We start from the raw sequence: 7,870 nt of genomic DNA on the forward strand, positions 1-7,870 counted from the left end.
GCTGTGACTCTATAACAAACCCAGTGACTGAGCACGACTGCTGTGACTCTATAACAAACCCAGTGACTGAGCACTACTGCTGTGACTATATAACAAACCCAGTGACTGAGCACTACTGCTGTGACTATACAACAAACCCAGTGACTGAGCACTACTGCTGTGACTATATAACAAACCCAGTGACTGAGCACTACTGCTGTGACTATATAACAAACCCAGTGACTGAGCACGACTGCTGTGACTATACAACAAACCCAGTGACTGAGCATTACTGCTGTGACTATATAACAAACCCAGTGACTGAGCACGACTGCTGTGACTATATAACAAACCCAGTGACTGAGCACTACTGCTGTGACTATTACAAACCCAGTGACTGAGCACTACTGCTGTGACTATTACAAACCCAGTGACTGAGCACGACTGCTGTGACTATTACAAACCCAGTGACTGAGCACTACTGCTGTGACTATATAACAAACCCAGTGACTGAGCACGACTGCTGTGACTGTATAACAAACCCAGTGACTGAGCACGACTGCTGTGACTATACAACAAACCCAGTGACTGAGCACGACTGCTGTGACTATATAACAAACCCAGTGACTGAGCACTACTGCTGTGACTATATAACAAACCCAGTGACTGAGCACTACTGCTGTGACTATATAACAAACCCAGTGACTGAGCACGACTGCTGTGACTATATAACAAACCCAGTGACTGAGCACTACTGCTGTGACTATATAACAAACCCAGTGACTGAGCACTACTGCTGTGACTATATAACAAACCCAGTGACTGAGCACTACTGCTGTGACTATATAACAAACCCAGTGACTGAGCACGACTGCTGTGACTATTACAAACCCAGTGACTGAGCACTACTGCTGTGACTCTATAACAATCCCAGTGACTGAGCACTACTGCTGTGACTATATAACAAACCCAGTGACTGAGCACGACTGCTGTGACTATATAACAAACCCAGTGACTGAGCACTACTGCTGTGACTATATAACAAACCCAGTGACTGAGCACTACTGCTGTGACTATTACAAACCCAGTGACTGAGCACTACTGCTGTGACTATATAACAAACCCAGTGACTGAGCACTACTGCTGTGACTATATTACAAACCCAGTGACTGAGCACTACTGCTGTGACTATATTACAAACCCAGTGACTGAGCACTACTGCTGTGACTATTACAAACCCAGTGACTGAGCACTACTGCTGTGACTATATTACAAACCCAGTGACTGAGCATTACTGCTGTGACTATATAACAAACCCAGTGACTGAGCACTACTGCTGTGACTATATAACAATCCCAGTGACTGAGCACTACTGCTGTGACTATATAACAAACCCAGTGACTGAGCACTACTGCTGTGACTATATAACAAACCCAGTGACTGAGCACTACTGCTGTGACTATTACAAACCCAGTGACTGAGCACTACTGCTGTGACTATATAACAAACCCAGTGACTGAGCACTACTGCTGTGACTATATAACAAACCCAGTGACTGAGCACTACTGCTGTGACTATATAACAAACCCAGTGACTGAGCACTACTGCTGTGACTATATAACAAACCCAGTGACTGAGCACTACTGCTGTGACTATATAACAAACCCAGTGACTGAGCACTACTGCTGTGACTATTACAAACCCAGTGACTGAGCACTACTGCTGTGACTATATAACAAACCCAGTGACTGAGCACTACTGCTGTGACTATATAACAAACCCAGTGACTGAGCACTACTGCTGTGACTATTACAAACCCAGTGACTGAGCACTACTGCTGTGACTCTATAACAAACCCAGTGACTGAGCATTACTGCTGTGACTATATAACAAACCCAGTGACTGAGCACTACTGCTGTGACTATATAACAAACCCAGTGACTGAGCACGACTGCTGTGACTATACAACAAACCCAGTGACTGAGCACGACTGCTGTGACTATATAACAAACCCAGTGACTGAGCACGACTGCTGTGACCTATAACAAACCCAGTTGTCTCGCTGTCAATGTGTTTTCTTTGGCTGATTGCCAAACATACTAAACTTGAGTGTTTCTGTAAAAATTGCAATTTTTTTCCCTTAAATACTGGGTAAGTATCAAGTTCTGGGAGAGAAAGTACAGTACATTGGATTTCTGTCATTCCTGAACTAAACTTGCAATTCTTGACAATTTGGACTGTTTCGTTGACTGTGCATTTAGAGTATATTGAATTGTAGTTTTGTGTTCTATCTGGACTGTACGTAGGAATGTGTTGTACTATAATACCGGTTCGGACTGTTCTGTTTGAACTCTGAACTGAAGCGTAATACCCTGTCAGCGTTAGGACGTACTATTGGCAAACTGCTTTGTGCAGCTCTTTATCATGTAGGATTGATAGAATTCCTTAGTTCTTGGTTATATAAATACTTCTGTTTAGCCAGAATATAGAGATGGTAATTATTGATGCATTATTTGAAAAATAAATGCTATTCGATAGTCAAAATGTAAGTTGCTATTAGAAATGCATATTTTCACTGCGGTGACTGTGTGATTCAGTCAATGTTCTCGTTTTCTCATAGTAGCATGTTGAAGTTGTTTCAATGCTGTTGGTTGTTCTACAAGTGCTTCGTATTCTGAAAGTGATGCAGATATTCCATTTGATTTGATACATCTCCGATATGACATGCCATTCTTGTAGCGTGACTGAACGAAGGCTGTTTTTGAACTGAATGAGTGTTGTATGATGGCGTACGGTGCAATATCATCTGTGTGATCTTTGCAGTGTCACTGTCACCCCAGACCTTGACCCTTAGGTTCTGCTGCTGGCAGTGAGTCACACAGGTAAGGGGAAAAACGCCTGACCTGTCATACATACATTTTATATACACCCAGATATTATCAATTGCTCACCTGAACGTACCTGCCTAGCATACCTGTCTAGTAACATGCTCAAGGATCTTAATAAGCCAGGTAGGATTTGTGGTGATGTCAACAGTCATTTGTTCATACACTATAAAGATGATAATGTGATGGTGATGAATGCCTTGCATGGTACAACAGTTTAGGAGCAGCAAAACATATTTTCCTCTTAGCCAATGCAATGTGCTTTATGATGGCTTTTCCCACCTGACTTATCCTAGTACAATTTGCTATTTTTTTCCTACATGTTGCTTTAGTTATAGTTTTTTCTCTGATAATTTGTTGTTTATTGAAGGTATATGTGTAGCATAGTCTCCCCCCATGGTAAGCCCTATTTATAATGCATTACTCTCCCGGTAAGTCTCCGCAGTGTGACTGTCTGAAGCATTGAGCTCTAGCCTGGGTACCAATCTGTTTAGCTATCATTCAACTCCTTGCCACTCCTTGGTATGACTAGGGGTGGCAATGAGTAGCATGTTAGCACAAACAGGCTACTTTAACACAACTATAATATAACAAACTGCATTGTAAGTGCAACTTGTCAGAAAGCTAGCCCTGTTTTGAATACACGTCTACAAGTTATGAAAGGATGCCATAATCGTATATATATGATGCTCATGCTGTTGAACTGACTTGATCATTGGTGTGATGCAAAGATTTCATGATCTATTGTATAATATAATGCCCCATGATGCAGTGCTGTTACGGTGTTCTCTTTTTATAAACCCCCTGCTGCCTGCCTGCCTCTCACCCAGGTGCTGTTGGAAGACAGAGGTTCCACATTCTAGATCTGATTCTACATCTAGTATGTCCTAGATTGAGGAAAAGGAACAGGCCCCCCCCAGCCAGGCTGGGCTTAGTTGACCTGTAGAGGAAACTACCGAGAGAGGCGTCACACCCTTTTTGAGTCTGTCTGGTGATCGAGGGTGTAGGTGACCATTTGAGAGAGGGAGAGAGAACTCCAGATTAAGGTAAACTTAACTAAAACAAAGCAATGCAATGAAATGGGGGGGAATTCTGTGGTTTGCTAAATTTACCATGCTGCTGTTTGTTAGGGGTGTATTTTTGTTGTTGTATAGCAATCTCTTTTTTAAAACGTATAAGTTCTTTTTTTAAATGACATGCTAGTTTTCTGATGACCGGACCTTGTGGGGTGTTTTTCACATTTCTCTTCATGATGATTCTCTGTCCCTTCATCACTGCATCCCAAATGGCACCATGTTCCCTATATCATGTATTACTTGAGCCCCTAGTCATGATAGCTAGGGATTGTTGCTTAGTTGTGCTTGAGAGAGAGATGGTTGGATGAGAAATAACCAGGAAGTGCTGTTGTGTTTTTGACTTTCAAATGTCAGTCTCCTTCAACCCTTTTGGCAGTAAATTGGAGAGCTTCCTTTTTAGTTCTTGTTTTTCTTCTTCATTCATTAGAAACCCATATGTCCTCTTGCTAGTGATTTTTGCTCTAGCATATTCTCTCCATAACGTTGCTGTGTATTAACCCTCTGTGTGTGAGATGCACTACTCTCCTCTGAGCAAAGTTTGAGGTCATGAGGGCAGGTTGGGTGGTGTAGAAGGGAGAAATATGGAGCATGCCTTTATAGGTAAACAAATGAAAAGGTTTTAATGTGATCGAATGCATCTTTTTTTTTTGACTGTTCTGAATCTTTGTTGCCCTGTCAAGTAATAGTAATAAAGTTGGAACACAATTTAGCCATGGTGTTATCTGCTCCTTTGAGTTTCTTCAAATGCCTCACTGTCTAGATCTGAGAAGGATAAAACCAGTTGGGCTGGGGGGGGGGGGGGGGTGACTGAAGGAGTCGGGCTGGGGGGGAGGTGACTGAGGGAGTCGGGCTGGAGGGGGGTGAGGTGACTGAAGGAGTCGGGCTGGGGAGGGGTGAGGTGACTGAGGGAGTCGGGCTGGGGGGGAGGTGACTGAAGGAGTCAGGCTAAGGTGTGGAGGTGGACGAGGGAATGGGCGTGGCCCTCAGGTAGACCAGCAGCAGGTCCGACCTGTGGTGGAGATCGAACATGGCCTCCGCTAGTCTTCACACTGCAGTAATGCACCTTCTCCAGGTCAAAGATATCCTTCAGGAAGAACAGCACCTGATCCGAGAGGGTTAGATAATGAAACCAGGGTCATGTTCATAAAGTCCCAAACAGAACAAATGTCTAATAAGTAGAGGTCGCTTTCATTTTCAGTATAAAAAAAAAAAAAAAGTTTTACAGAAGTTTTATATTTTTTACGGTTTTTATTAAACTACTAATTGACTGACCTCAGTTTAATTATTTGAATAACATTTAGTATTTTTTTGTGAGCTCAATGTGCACATTGTGCAGTTTCTCTAGAGATAAATCGGATGAAGTCCGAACTGTGCGACGTAGTTGGGAGTTGTAGTTTCCAGCAGGCCAATATTCTACACAGCGCAGAAAACGTGGTAATAATAAACTACAATTACCATAATCCATTGCATGCCTATTAGTCCGGTCTGTTTATTTTAAACCTGCTACATAAGAGAAAAATGCGGGATAAAGAGTAATTGCTTCGACCTGAAAATACATTATCTAAGTGATTTAATACAGGTCTGGGAGCAGGTTGTTAATACAGGCCTGGGAGCAGGTTGTTAATACAGGTCTGGGAGCAGGTTGTTAATACAGGTCTGGGAGCAGGTTGTTAATACAGGTCTGGGAGCAGGTTGTTAATACAGGTCTGGGAGCAGGTTGTTAATACAGGTCTGGGAGCAGGTTGTTAATACAGGTCTGGGAGCAGGTTGTTAATACAGGCCTGGGAGCAGGTTGTTAATACAGGCCTGGGAGCAGGTTGTTAATACAGGCCTGGGAGCAGGTTGTTAATACAGGCCTGGGAGCAGGTTGTTAATACAGGCCTGGGAGCAGGTTGTTAATACAGGCCTGGGAGCAGGTTGTTAATACAGGCCTGGGAGCAGGTTGTTAATACAGGCCTGGGAGTAGGTTGTTAATACAGGCCTGGGAGCAGGTTGTTAATACAGGCCTGGGAGCAGGTTGTTAATACAGGCCTGGGAGCAGGTTGTTAATACAGGCCTGGGAGCAGGTTGTTAATACAGGCCTGGGAGCAGGTTGTTAATACAGGTCTGGGAGCAGGTTGTTAATACAGGCCTGGGAGCAGGTTGTTAATACAGGCCTGGGAGCAGGTTGTTAATACAGGTCTGGGAGCAGGTTGTTAATACAGGTCTGGGAGCAGGTTGTTAATACAGGTCTGGGAAGGCAGTAACAGTTGAGCAGTCTCCAACTCACGGTCTCTTTTGAATGAGGAGTTGAATGAGCCAGCGGTTGTTGACGATGTTCCCGAATGGAGATGAGTGGGTTCTCCCAGATCCTTGAACGATTCCCATCAGGATAAAGTTCCAACACAATGTCATATAAGTTCAGGCGCTTCACCTGCCCAGGAGAGACAGTGTGGGTTAACTACAGTGTGTCATTAGGATGGGGGGGTGGGACTTTTAGGCATAAAGGTGGGGTTAGGCGATAGGGTTAACTTGGTAAAAACCCGCCCTAGGAGAGCGTAACCTGATGAAGAACAGTGGGCGTTTTTGTATTTTTTTTTTAGGAGATCTACTATGGATGCCTGTCCGTATTTCTCCCAGACTCCCTCCACTACTCGGGGGTGGAGTTTCCAATCTCCATAAAGGGGATTCCATCTGGACAATAAGTCTGCGCCTACATTTGGCATGCCCCGGGGGGACATGGGTTGCGCGTAGGTGGGTTTTCCGCTCCACAGAATGATAGCGTTGGCTGTGGAGTTGAGGAATGATGGATGTCCCTGGTGGTTGGCCACCACTGCCGTATCATCGGTCCTGACTGCCGTGACAATCCCGGAGGACGAGTAGAAATGATCATGGGGCTGCTAATGGCCCCGCGCTGTTGTCCCTCTAACCACTCTGAAGTCAATGCGAATGAAATTGAAAAAAAATCACAAACACTTGTCAAAACAGTGTGCTTTTTTAAAAAACTCACTTCAATGCGATTGATCAATTTGAAGAAAAGACGTTTTAACAGTTTGAAACTGAGTGGAAAACATAGTTGTTGTGGATGTTGTTTCAAAGCTTATGCTGCGTTCTAAAGATGATGATTTAATTCAAAACACCCATATACATATTAGATCTTATGCATAACCATAGGCCTATATATGAGCCCATGCCCGAAAACATAACCTGATTTTACAAATAAAGATTGTGCTGTTGTACAACTATCGCTTATTACCCACGGCGGAAAAACCATGAAACAAAAAAACTTATTTGAGGTCTTTGGTACATAATGTCAAGCCTATACTCAAATTAAACAAATTCAGTTGACCTGCAATTATAGTTAATTTGTATTTGATTTTGAATAGCCTAGTAATAGGGATAATTTTTTTTTTTTTTTACACATTTACCTTTTTAGCTACATAATCTCTCACCACTGTGTGTTTGCATCTCCTCCCATCTCTCCTTAATTCCTTTCTCGAGTGCGCAGAGAGAGGGGCTGTCAACAGTTAAATGAAATATTTTTCATGGTGAAAACATGTTACTATCGATGTTCCCGAACAGACTTCGCTTGGTTACCCAAATTAAAGAACTGCAGGAACTGTAGGAGAGCCCATGGCATACAGAGTTTGTGCGGAGTATCACCTGTCAGGCAGCGAAAGGCTGCATGCTCCTCAAACGGTGGGAAATGTGTTGAGTGAAATAACTGGAATGTAGCTCTACCCTGCATGAGTGAAAAAACAAACCAGCGGGAAAGTGGCTTCCATTCGCTGTTCGAGTGCATACGGGATCATTTTTTCACCTGGACATTTGATAATGGGCCATTCTAAATCTAAACAAATTGTACTAATTAGTAAATAATTAAATTGAGTGGTCTGATGCAGGGTGGCCACATTTTAAAATTAAAATTAAATTAAAATGTTGTGGGACAAC

This window comes from Coregonus lavaretus (genome assembly GCF_964263955.1).
Source record: "Coregonus lavaretus genome assembly, contig: HAP1_SCAFFOLD_2182, whole genome shotgun sequence".
Taxonomy (NCBI): domain Eukaryota; kingdom Metazoa; phylum Chordata; class Actinopteri; order Salmoniformes; family Salmonidae; genus Coregonus; species Coregonus lavaretus.